The sequence below is a fragment of the Balaenoptera ricei genome, chromosome 5 (assembly GCF_028023285.1).
Source record: "Balaenoptera ricei isolate mBalRic1 chromosome 5, mBalRic1.hap2, whole genome shotgun sequence".
Lineage (NCBI taxonomy): Eukaryota > Metazoa > Chordata > Mammalia > Artiodactyla > Balaenopteridae > Balaenoptera > Balaenoptera ricei.
Window position 1 is genome coordinate 130,744,055 of NC_082643.1, and position 12,606 is coordinate 130,756,660.

The 12,606-nt window shown below is 37.7% G+C and overlaps 1 pseudogene; it reads left to right on the forward strand.

Moving 5' to 3' along the window:
* Positions 1–212: 212 nt before the first annotated feature.
* On the forward strand, positions 213–11,689 carry LOC132366289 (catenin alpha-3-like; annotated as a pseudogene).
* Positions 11,690–12,606: the final 917 nt, after the last annotated feature.

Here is a 12,606-nt window from a genome sequence, read left to right on the forward strand (position 1 = left end):
ATACAGTCAAAAAGGAGAACTCGGAAGTTAGTGTTCTGATAGTAAGGTGACGTGACTTACAAAGACATCATTCACAACTCTGGGAATCACAAACGTGATTTTGTGAGTTAGTTTTATATCAGCTTCAGAATTGGGAAGAAGCTGCACACAATGATTCTTTGCCATTCATTTGCCATTTAATGCTGAAGCTGAGCATGTGGTAAGAAGCAAGGATGTCGGGTGAAGTCAGCTGTAGAGTGGACTTCAGTCAACAAGGAAAATCTGGTGTTGGAGGCTGGTTTGGAACCCTCTTGAGCATCACAGTCAGGGCCTGGGATATGACTGAAAAGGGGTATTATATTTTTCTTCCAAGAAACACCATGTTAGATTTACAGTGAATCATGCTACTTATTTTCTCCTAAGATATCCCTTCATCCTATCAGGCTAAGATTCAAGAACATTTCCCTCTTTTTCAAAGCTCGCTTCCAACACTTCAAAAATAAGATGTGCCATTCTGTATGTTCAACATGTCAGTTGCTAAGTGTGTGTATGTGTATGTGTGTTAGTCACAAATCTTTCAGTTGCAAGTGATAAAAATGCACTCAAACTTAAGAGACCAAAAGGAGAATTTATCATCTCACGTAATTGGTTGTGGAGAGCTGTCTAAGGAATAAACCTTACTTAGGCACCCCTGGGTTCTGGGCTTCAAACAATGTTATGAGGCTACTCCTTTCACTTTCCTCAGAGTTGGCTTCAGTTTCAGGCAGTCTCCTCCCATACTGTGGCAAAGGTATCAGGCCAGTACTAGCTCTAGGCTTCTGTTTTCCTCACATTGACTGTCCTAGTGAAAAGAGAGTCTGTTATCCAACTGTTCAAGAAGAAGTCCAGGGCAGGGCACTGATTCCTCAGCCTGTCTGCATCTCTTAACCATCAATGTGGCTAGGGAGACGGGGTTCTTTGATAACCAAAGACTAGCTCATCTGCTTGACTTTGTATTGGTGATGAAAGGATTTCCCACAAGGAAGAACTGTTCAGTTAGCCGAAGAGAGGTGAAAAGAAAGCATCATGGGAAGCCAGTAATTCTGCATTGCTTAGAAGATAAAGGGTATGCATGTGAAAGTAACTATTTGAAAGTGGAATTCTGGACTAAAATAGAAGGACATGTCTTCATCAGAGTTTAATATGAGCAAACAAAAAACATACCCAATCTTTTCAGTAGAGTATCCTTTTGTATACTTAGTTGACAAGTTCTCATTCCAATAAATTTTGCGTATAATCAAACTATTTTTATCTCTCCTGCAGTTAATTGAAACAGAAGCGTACATCATTGTTATGACCCCTATAGGTAATTTCTATAATGCACATTATTGATTGGGTTTTCTAAATCTGCTTTTACACCTTAAAGCTGAGTACAAAGGTGATTCTGACAACAATGGGAATAAAATCCTTTAAAAGCAATCTCGTGGTCACACATTATTTTATTGTAATGGGATTCTCTTAATATCAATATATTTCTGTAAATCGCCTTCTCAGTTCACATGATCAAAAGAAAATAGAAGGCAAATATAGTCCCCCAGTAGTTAATTAGCACATAAATAATTGTATTTGAAAACAGAAGGCGAGAAAGAGACATGGTATTTTCTTACCATTTCAATTCCTTTGGACTCTATAAACTTGTTGGGTATTATACACATAACAAGATTAACTTCAATTCATACATCTCTGATTTGTTATTTTTCTATACAATAGATGAATAAAAACATTATTTTAGACATATAAACATACACATATAATGGCACACTGTTAACATGTATTTGTGTGTATACAGACACACACACACACACACACACACACACTTCCCATGCACGTGTTGAACGTTGTCACACATTCTCAGCCCAGGAGAGGTGGTGCAGCAGGCAAAAGGTATCCGTTTGGCCATTGAGCATTAGAGTCGTGCTGCAAATGCTCTCAGCCAAATAGCACTTTTCTAGACACTGAGCAGAGAGTATTCTCTGATGCATTGTTTTCCCACTGCAGCTCTCTGTCATTTATTTTGTTCTCTGAAAAACATCCCTGACCCAAAATGAAAACACATCAAGAAATAAAATAAGATGTAAATTTGATAGTGCAAATCTGTCCAGCGATGCACAGAAAGTGACTGAAGTGTAAGGTAACTTGAAAGAGACGGTGTAGTCTACTGAGCATGAAATGAGCGGTTGGTGAGTGAGTGATGGCAATCAGTTGGCATTATGAAGGGAATCATAAGCATCATTATAGACTGGTGAATAAAATAACAATTATTTACATAATAGATGGAAGGAATACCAGAGGCATGTTGTGATTTCAAGGTATTCGAAGAGAATAAAAAAAGATTTCTAGTACCTAGAAGATAACCACCACAAGAAACCAACAATGCTATATATGTCATTGAATCAGTATTTCCAGGAAAGCATCCTCTTACCCTGTCAGTTCAAACCCAATTGTTCTTATTTATTTAGAGGGAATTCAGAGATACGTGAGAGAAAAGATAAGGAAAAATTATTTCTAAATGTCAGAATATATAACCACAAATCAGAATACTTTTTCTGGCTTATAAATAAACATATGAATAATTATTTCTTGATAATAACTTACATTATTACTATATGTTTTATAATATATGCAATGCCTTATACCGTTACTAAGTGTATGTTTTTTGTGAGCCACTTGATATTTTCAAAACATTAAAGCAGAATTCTTTTCACAGAAAAGCTATTTGTGAATACCTTGTTAAAATTACCATTTGCCTCATTCTTTTTTAATACATTCTTTATAGAAGCTTTGCTAAAAGCAAAGTAAAACTATAAATGACCTTTTTTTATAATACTGTTAATTACAGTCACACTCTGTCTTGGTATAATGCAGCTACAGAAATTCTTTTCAGTGGCAGCAAAAGAGCAAAGAAATGAAAGCAGGGACTCTCTAGTCTGCATTTCCTTTTCCTCCTTTCAAAACGAAGTATCACTTTAATCATAACTTTATTATTTGTCCTTAATCAAACACAACTGTAATTTCTAATTATTATTCATCTTAATAATTAATGAAATTATATTGGGAGAGTTTCTGTAATATGTACAGACTGCTCTCAAACTGCCCAATATAATTACTAATGAAAGAAGAGCCATAATGAAATGGAATTTCACAAGTGTTTTGAGTTCACGTGCACACAAGGGGGACGCTGTGGCTCATTGTCATTAGCTAATGATAACCTGAGATCAAAGGCAGAGCCCTATGGAGCTCCAGCTTTCAAGGTAGCATAATAAGTCTGAAATGTCAAATGAAATCTTCCAAAAATGAAATTTAAACTACAATAATGGCCCATCAAAACTGTCAAGCTGGCTATCCAAGTGATATGTATATGATTGATGATTTCTAAAGCTCTAAGAAAGTGAAATAGTTCTAGACAAAAGGCCAAAAGCAAATTCTTAATTCCAATTACAAGAAAAGTACATTTACCAAAGCTGTCATGTGGTTTACCTCGTGCCATGCCAGCAACACCCAAAGTAACTGACCTTACCAGGAAACAAAGAAGAAAACAAAAGAAGGATCAGTGAATAAAACTCTTACTGCGTCTACATAACAATTTTAATCAGGAAACTCTAATTCTCCTGTTATCTTACATACACCTGCTTCTAAAGCTCTGAATCGCAGCGTTTAGAGTAGAGTACACCACTGTTTAAAGCCTACAAGCACAAAGGTAGAGATATGGCATCCAGCAGAGAATGAAAAGTTGTAAGAGCACACAAAGCTACCGTAATGGCAGATCCCTGATTATATGCAAGTAATTAGTATAATTCTGATCAGAATAATCCTTTCCCTCTAACAGTTTGTTGGAATTAATGATAATAAGACTTTAAAAAATTCTTAACGTATGTCTCTGACTCTACTGCAAGCGTTAAAAATAGAGCTGTGAAATCTTCGTGAAGCCTGTGAGTTGAACATTCACTGCTTCACTTCTGAGAGAGAGAGGAGGCAAAAGACGAGCTTAGGGAGGATATTTCATTAAAGTCAGAAAGAACTTTAATACAGAAAAATTAGTTCCGTGAAAAATCTTTTTCCATTTCCACTAAATCGGAAACAATTTAGACTCTGAAATGAAAATTGAAAGAAGAGAAAAAAAAATCCTTAATTGGTCTGGACTTTTCCATTGTGCTTCTGGAATTCTAACCCTTGTACTCTATTGAACCTACTTGTTTCAATTATTCGTTTATTTGTTCTTTCATTCACATATTCATTAGTTATCAATTGATGTATTCTTCATCCATTCATTCATACATTTGTTTATTTATTTAACATTTTCTGTGTGTTAGGCACCAGGCTATACATTGACCGTGCAAAAGTGTATATGGCATGAGGTCTGCCACCAAAGTACTTAAAGGGACAGACAAATGTGTTACTCAGTACGTGTAAAAAAATGTGATACAACTTGATATGTTAAAGAGGAGAACAGAAGTATTAAAACCTGCCTGTGTTTGTATCGTAGATACAGTCAGCTAAGCTTTCAAAGAGGAAATGTTATTTGAGGATTTCTTATGATAGTTTGTAATTTACCAGAGAATCTACAAAATCTATACTTAAACAGGAAGAATATTTCGAGGAACGCTGACATTTGCAGATAATTAGAAAGGACAAATTTGAGGCTTATTTTCTATTATGTTTGCCCAAATCGCATATTTCAAGCAATAGGTAGTCAGAGTTGTATGTAATGAACAAGTAGAACACGTAAATGGAATAATAATTCTTGAGGAAGCAGTGATTATATTTAAAATTATGTCAGCCTTGACCACAAGGCCAACAATATGAGCGAGATAGGTTACCAAGAGGGCATCAAACTTCCCTGCGTAGTTATTTAATAATTACTAAGCAGGATGTGTTAAATGAGAAGGTCGTAGTCTCTGACTTATTAATACAACTGGGAGAGTTGATTTCTTCTAAGTATGCTCAGCATACTCACATGGGGCCAAAACCTTGAGTGGAAATCCTGAGAAGAGGGCTTTCTGCCAGAGGAGATTCTGGAAGTTAATGATGACCTATGAGATGTCCCTACATGGTATTAATGGGGTGGCATGAAACTGAATTCATAAGAGAAATGCTTCTGCTAAGAAGAAAAAAAGTATGCAAAATTCTAAGGCACTGGGAAATAAATTAGATTCTTGACCATTATTCTTCAGTCTTGTTATGGAGAAGGATCTTAAAAGCTTAAAATATTTTATTTTTCTGGTTCATTGAGTACTCTTTTAATTTTGTTATAATTTTTCTGGTACCCAGTAGAAGCTTAATTTAACCAATGGATCCATTTTACAGCTGAACCATTATATTGTCAACATATTACTTGGTCTTTATTTAAAACATGGAAGCAGAAATATACATGGGAGTGTTTATTTATCAAAGATCAATTTTACATTTGTATATCTTGCTCTACAAATATAACAAATAGATACTTTCCATGGCACTTTTTAGTTTTCACTAACAGGAAACAGATTGGATTTGGATTCATGTGACATGAAAGTACTTAGATTTTTAGACAGAAAATTTAGTTGAATATTATCTTAGCTTGGGGTTCCCCCAAAGCAGACACTGAAGCAAAGAGTTGTGTTTATTTGCAAACATTATCCCAGGAAGTGTAAGTGAGGAATAGAGAGGGGGAAAAGCCAGGAAGGAGGAAAAGCCAAACAAAGATGGGTTATTAAGGTTCCAGTAGGTTCCCTTGGCACCTCGTGAGAAGCCTTATGAAACATGTTTCAGAAGTTTCCACTCAGGTGCAAAAAAGGTGGAAATGTTTATTTATTGGCCCTCATCATTCATTGTTCAATGGTAGTGCCATAAATTTCTGGGTGGGCACATTGTGAGAGCAAAGTGGGTCCCTGTGGGCTCCCCACGCTATAGCTCAGAGAAGCCCAGGAGGAAAGAGTGATGTAGATGGTTCAGTCCTGAGCCAAGGAGTCTGGTGGGTCCCAGGCAAAATAGTGGAAGCCTGTGCAAGACTGGTGATGACAGCAGTAGCTGAAATAAGAAGGGCCAAGAATTGGGATGCAAGAAGTGCCTAATGCAAATGTTGCCCGTTCTTTAACATAGAAGGAAAATTGTTTACAAAAAGCTAAACTGGCAAATTTATAAGTACTGCGAAACAGATTTTTTTTTGTAATTTTTATTTATTTATTTATGGCTGTGTTGGGTCTTAGTTTCTGTGCGAGGGCTTTCTCTAGTTGCAGCAAGCAGGGGCCACTCTTCATCGTGGTGCGCGGGCCTCTCACTATCGCGGCCTCTCTTGTTGCGGAGCACAGGCTCCAGTCACGCAGGCTCAGTAATTGTGGCTCACGGGTCTAGTTGCTGCGAGGCATGTGGGATCTTCCTAGACCAGGGCTTGAACCCGTGTCCCCTGCATTGGCAGGGGGATTCTCAACCACTGCGCCACCAGGGAAGGCCCTGCAAAACAGATTTTGCAGTGAAATATAGCAGATAAATATGGCAAAGCTCTAAACTCTGATCATGTCATCTCATTTTCAGTTAATTTCAGTGACCACTTCCTCCTCACCCTGTCCTTAAGGAGCAAACCCAGATTCTTTCATCTCTACCAGCATTACTCAAACAATTGGTCCAGAGACCATTTTATACTGTTAAAAATCATTGAATATCCAAACATGATTGTGTTAATATAGGTTGCACTCATATTAACTGTATTTAGAAATTAAAACAGAGTGGGGCTTCCCGGGTGGCGCAGTGGCTGGGGGTCTGCCTGCTAATGCAGGGGACACGGGTTCGAGCCCTGGTCTGGGAGGATCCCACATGCCGCGGAGCAGCTGGGCCCGTGTGTCGCAGCTGCTGAGCCTGCGCGTCTGGAGCCTGTGCTCCGCAGCGAGAGGCCGCGGTGGTGAGAGGCCCGTGCACCGCGATGAAGAGTGGCCCCAGCTTGCTGCAACTAGAGGAAGCCCTCGCGCAGAAACGAAGACCCAACGCAGCCAAAAATAAATAAATAAATAAATAAATAATAATTAAAGAAGAAAAAAAAAAAAAGAAATTAAAACAGAAATTGTAACGTGGCTCGAATACATTTAAAAATGAAAACAATAAACATATAACAAGTTTAACAATGATAATATTTTTATGAAAAATAATGCTATTTCCAAAAACAACAAAAAATAGTGACAACAGTCTCATTTTTCCACAGTCTCTTTACAAATTTCTTTAATGTCAGGATTTATAGAAGACAATTGGTTTCTCATATCTGCTCTGCCTTCGGTCAGTTGAGGTATTACATGTTATATATCCTCTAGAAAATGCCATTATATACTCATGAGAGAATGAAAATGAAAAAGGCAAATGACATCTTAATATTATGAAAATTGTTTTGTCCTTGTAGATTCCCTGGAATAATCTTAGAGACTCCCAGAGGTTTTGGATGCCACTTTGAGGAAGCAGTGGTCTATACATATACATATAGCCCAATCTGCCTAATTTCTTAGTAAACCTTATGGTACTGCCATAGTGAATATTACCATTGCCCACAAGCAGCCTCTAGACTTCTGCATCCAAACTTTCCACCCACCTTTCCCTCTCCCCATCTTTCTTTATACTATTGGTGCTTGTCTAAATCCTCTCAATTCCCTTCAGGAAATTTTCCACAATACTTCTATTTAGCAAGCATCATTTTCTTCTTGCATATAACTTATTTTTGGTTTTGCCCCCCTTATTACTTTACTTTAAAGACTCCGTACCCTCTAACTGATGTTGGTTGGTCAATAACTAGCTGTTGAAAATATGATATGAGTGTTTAGTGTGTCATTTACCTGTCTTACAGTTTATAGCATGTGGAACAATAAACCTTTCCGTTTTCTCATCTGTGTATTTTATTTCTGATGACTTTACTATTATAGATTGAGGCTTCAGAAAGCTGTAAAAGAAGACTCGCATGTGTAAGTTCATCTGGCTTGCCAAATGATGTAGCTGGATAACACATCTCTTTTGTCCTTAAGCCTATCCAATTATTGTTCTATACTACTTAGACCAGACAGTTTTGTTTGACAGAGGTTAAGTGAGGACTGGAGAAGGCAGCCTAGTCAATGCAAAGGCAATGTTGTACTTTGTAATTAGTAACTACGTATCTCTCACCAGTTGTCAGGGATGGCTGATCTTGGGTTTTTGCAGGAGACTGAAATATTATTGAACTTGTGAGTGAAAGGATTAATTTACACGCTGTGGCCCTGCTGATGCATAGTATGGCTCAGACTCTGACGAACATCGTCAGGTAGTTGGTACCTGGTTGGCATAGACCAGGGACTACCTGGCAACATAGATTTCCAGTTTTTCCTTATTTGAATAACTGAAGGTAGCTGAATTTAAAAGGAAGGTGACTCTTGTCCCGTAATTCAAAGATTGCCTTATTATGACCATCTAAGTGTTTATATCTATATTATTTTCTTCCTTCTCCTGCACAAGTCCTACAACCTTAGATATATATATTCATAATAACATAGAAAGGGAAATATATTTGTATATATTCTCCCTGTCTGACTGTGAAAGGCCAGTTTTAAAACTTAAGAGCCCTTTAATCAAGAACTAGCTAGACTGAAATTTTGGCATAGCTGAATGCAATAAGCTTGTAAGTGCCCACATTTTCCACAAGTGATCTTCCCTGCCTGTACATTAATCCTTCTTACATTCACTTTACACAGAAGGTGCACTTCAGTGAATCTGGATACTAATTAGTTTCAAAGCTGTAATGCACAGCAAAGGGATATATCGTTAAAATAACTGGATTAGTTAGATTAAGTGACAATTCAATAGAAAAGGAACTTCTAAATTCCATTTAAATATGAGATTAAAAGATGCAAATTCATCTGTAGAGAAAAACCTTACTGACTTGATACACACAGAGTGACAGGTAAGAAAAGATATCTCAGTGTTGTTTTGGTTAATATGTTTGTTTGTGTAGTTCTAAGCATTGGCTGCTATAGCTTGGGCATTTGGATCCTCTCAGGTCCTTTAATGAAATTTATTCTCTTAAAATATCGATAGACTCACCAAAAAGGATTGTTTTATTCATTTTAAAATACTTCTGATGCAAATATTATGGGAAAGTAGGACTTTGGTGGGAGGTAGAGAGAAATGTAAGCATTGTTTTATTATTGTCTCTGATTTTCAATAAATTAACAAATATTTCTTTGTCTCACTCTGTGACCACCTCCTTTTGCTTTTTTTTAACTTACTGTCTCTAGTATGTCATCTCCCACAATTCAAGTCTCTTAGTAAAACCATTGTTCCATTTTTAAACTATTTTTCACTGTCTCTCACCTTTCTTGTATCCTTTCCTTTTAACTCAGCTTTACTCTAATGGTCAACCATGGTAGTTACTCCTTTGTGTATATCATCAACTCCCCTGTCCCTCTTTTACTTGGTTTTACTCTCCTGGCTAAACCACAGCCCTGGTTAAATCCAGTTCTTTACTTTCTCTGTACTTTCCCCTGCGCAACAGATATATACACATATGTCTCAATTTAAATGAATAGTAGTTTACCTCAGGAGGCCCTTAGAGATTTGCAGTAATCATTCTGTATTTCTCAAGTCACTTCCCATTCCAACTCTCCTCAATAAGTATTTCATGTCTTCTTTCTCCTCAGTTCTTCCAATACTTTCTCCATTATCTTTAACCTCAGATTTTACCTTGTAATTCACTGAGAAAATGGAAGCCGTCAGAAGAGAACCTCCACCAAGGTAGCTACACACCTGCCATACCTATGCCCATATTCCCTACCTTTCTTTTGATACTACAGATGAGCCCTCTGTGCTCCTAGCTAACACCAAGTACTACTCTTGTGCACTAGATATCGGCTTTCTTGTCTACTGAATTACAATTATCTCTTCGCTCATCGTATCCTCAGATTTCTTTCTCTCTTGGATGACTACCATTAGCACACAAATATGCTGCTATTTCTTCTACTTGAAAAGAACCCTTGCTTGATTAGCAACCTCTGTATTGCTAAGAGCAATGGCCAATTCGCACCCTTCATCTTATTTTATCCATCAGTAGCATTTGCTCTAGTTGATCACTCCTCCTTGAAACATTTACTTCCCTTTCTCTTAATTCTTCTTCTGTCTTGATGGCTGTTAGTTTTCTGTCTTCTTTACTAGGTCTTGAGTACTCTGTCCATGAACTTTTCTCCTCTAAACTTGTTCCCTTGGTGATCTAATTCTTTCCTAAGGTTTTAAATCCCATCTCTGCACCCGTGAATCCAAAATATATATCTCTGTCTCTGCTGCTCCTGAAAGGTAACTATACAGTATTTCTTGATGATGATTTCATCATACATCTTGATGATGTATTTCTTGGTGATTAGGAATTCATAGTGTTAAGACAGATATAACAGAGTTTTCTAGCTGGTGAATACATGGAGAACTGGGGAGAATGGTGCACCTGGAGAGGTGATGGAAGCTCTGTACCCTTTCCCCAGACCTTGCCATGTGCATCTCTTTTATCTGGGTGTTCCTGAGTTATAAAAGTTAAATCTCAGAGTCATATCCTAGAAGATGTATCATAGCCTTGAGAGACCAGGATGCTGATAGTTTAGACCATTCTGCAGGTGCTATCAGAGGATGGGCAGCAAGAGTTGCTCACATTGTCATAGGTAAAATGCACAGGTAAGAGCCAGGGTCTTTTACTGAAAGTATGATGAGAAATGTTAACATCCTTACAAGTACTGCAGTTCTTGAGTTTGTAACACAAGTGAGTATTGCCTTGGAAGTCTTAATTAAAAACTCTTTGGATGTATTTGATGATAATCAATTTTTGGAATTACCAAAGAATATCTTTGATACAATTCATGATATAAGATGTTCAGTCATGATTGTTTGAACCCCAGAGGAACTGGAGGATGTGTCTGACCTGGAAGGGGATCACGAGGTCTGCAGTTACACCAGCATTCAGCATTCACACCGAAGGGAAAACTGACTGAGCTAAGATGACTCAAACACTTGAGGCAGAAAAGGAAAAATGTGCTGAGCAAGTTGCTGATTTCAAGAAATTAAAGAGTAAGCTGTATGTTGAGATTGAGATATGGACGATACAAGCAATGATATTGTTCTGACCAAGAAATCGTGTATGATCATAATGGAGGTGACAAACTTCGCAAGGGGCAAAGGACTACCAAAGCATACAACTGATGTGATCTGTGCAGCTAAAATGATATCAGAATCAGTGTCAAGGATGGATGTCCTCTCTTGGCAGGTTGCCAACCAGTGTCCAGGTCCATCAAGCAACCAGGACTTGTTGGATTACTGGAACAGATGAAGTTCTACTATCACCAAATGAAAATCTGCAGTCAAGTTAAAGCTGAGATCTATGACCTGGGAGGGAGAGCTAATCATGGCAGCTTTGGACAGTGTCACCTCCCTGATCCAAGCAGCCAAAAATTTAATGAACGCTGTAGTTCAAACCATGAAAATGTCTACATTGCCTCAACCAACATTATCCGAATTCAGAGTGCTGCTGGGCCCTGGCACCCAGCTGTGATGCAGAGAATGAAGGCCCTGCAAAAATAAATAAATAAAATAAAAATCCTTGATTAAAAGAGAGAAGCCAGAGTAAATGTGTGCAGCTGTTGGATGAGACTCAGCAAAGAAAAATGTCTACCCAGTGCAAGGAATGAGTGAATTTAGAGGAAGACATAGCTACTGAAACAACTCCTCTACTCTAGTCCCTTTATTACAAAGCCCTGGCTAAACTTACTACTTTATTTTTACATTTGATTAGTTCTGCAGGTTCACCGACTTTTGGAGTTTAACCCTCAAATAACATGAACCATTGCAAGCTGAACCAAAATAAACAATGTATATTTGGGATCATGTCATTGTCATCTCTGTATGGTCAGCACCTAGTAAGTAATGAATATATGCTTGTGGAATGAATGGAACCTTTCAGATGTTGTTCAGCCTTTCCCATCACAGAGAATTTTTTACATTCATTATAGAATGGACATAGGAGACTCAAGTGAGCCATCTGTAATAGCTTAAGTACACTGGCCCTTCTCATTTTGAACTAAAACATTGACAGGAGCTCTTGAGTTGGTTTTCAGTGGAAACAAAGACTTCATTAAATGGTTTCCCATTTAATCTCCAGGCTTTCTTTACCTGACCTAACCTGGCAGACGTGTGTGCTTCCTGCTGTTGGAAAAAGAAAAAGAATCAGTCTCTAGATATCTGTACCTATTGTCAACTGATTGGGTTAACAACCACCAGAAACTAACCAAGCTTGAGCAGTCAAGCAAATTCCTGGATTTTGAAAGTCAGCCTTGATTACAGAGCAATTTATTAACATTATAAAGGTTACAATGAGTTTTGATGCAACAGATATGCCTTTTAAAGTTCCACTGTGTTCAGCAGTTCTGCATGTTGAGTATTGGGTTTAAATGGGTTCACCAGAATATATATGTGGAGGAAGAGTTATCACCCACTGGGGAAATGGGGCATCTAACTATATATCCCTGAGTGAGTTATGATAACAGAAGTGTAAGGAGTTCCACATGACTCTAAAAATCCATTTGTGTCAGGTTGCAGTTGTAATTAAAAGGAAAAGACCACTTTGAAAAATCTTTC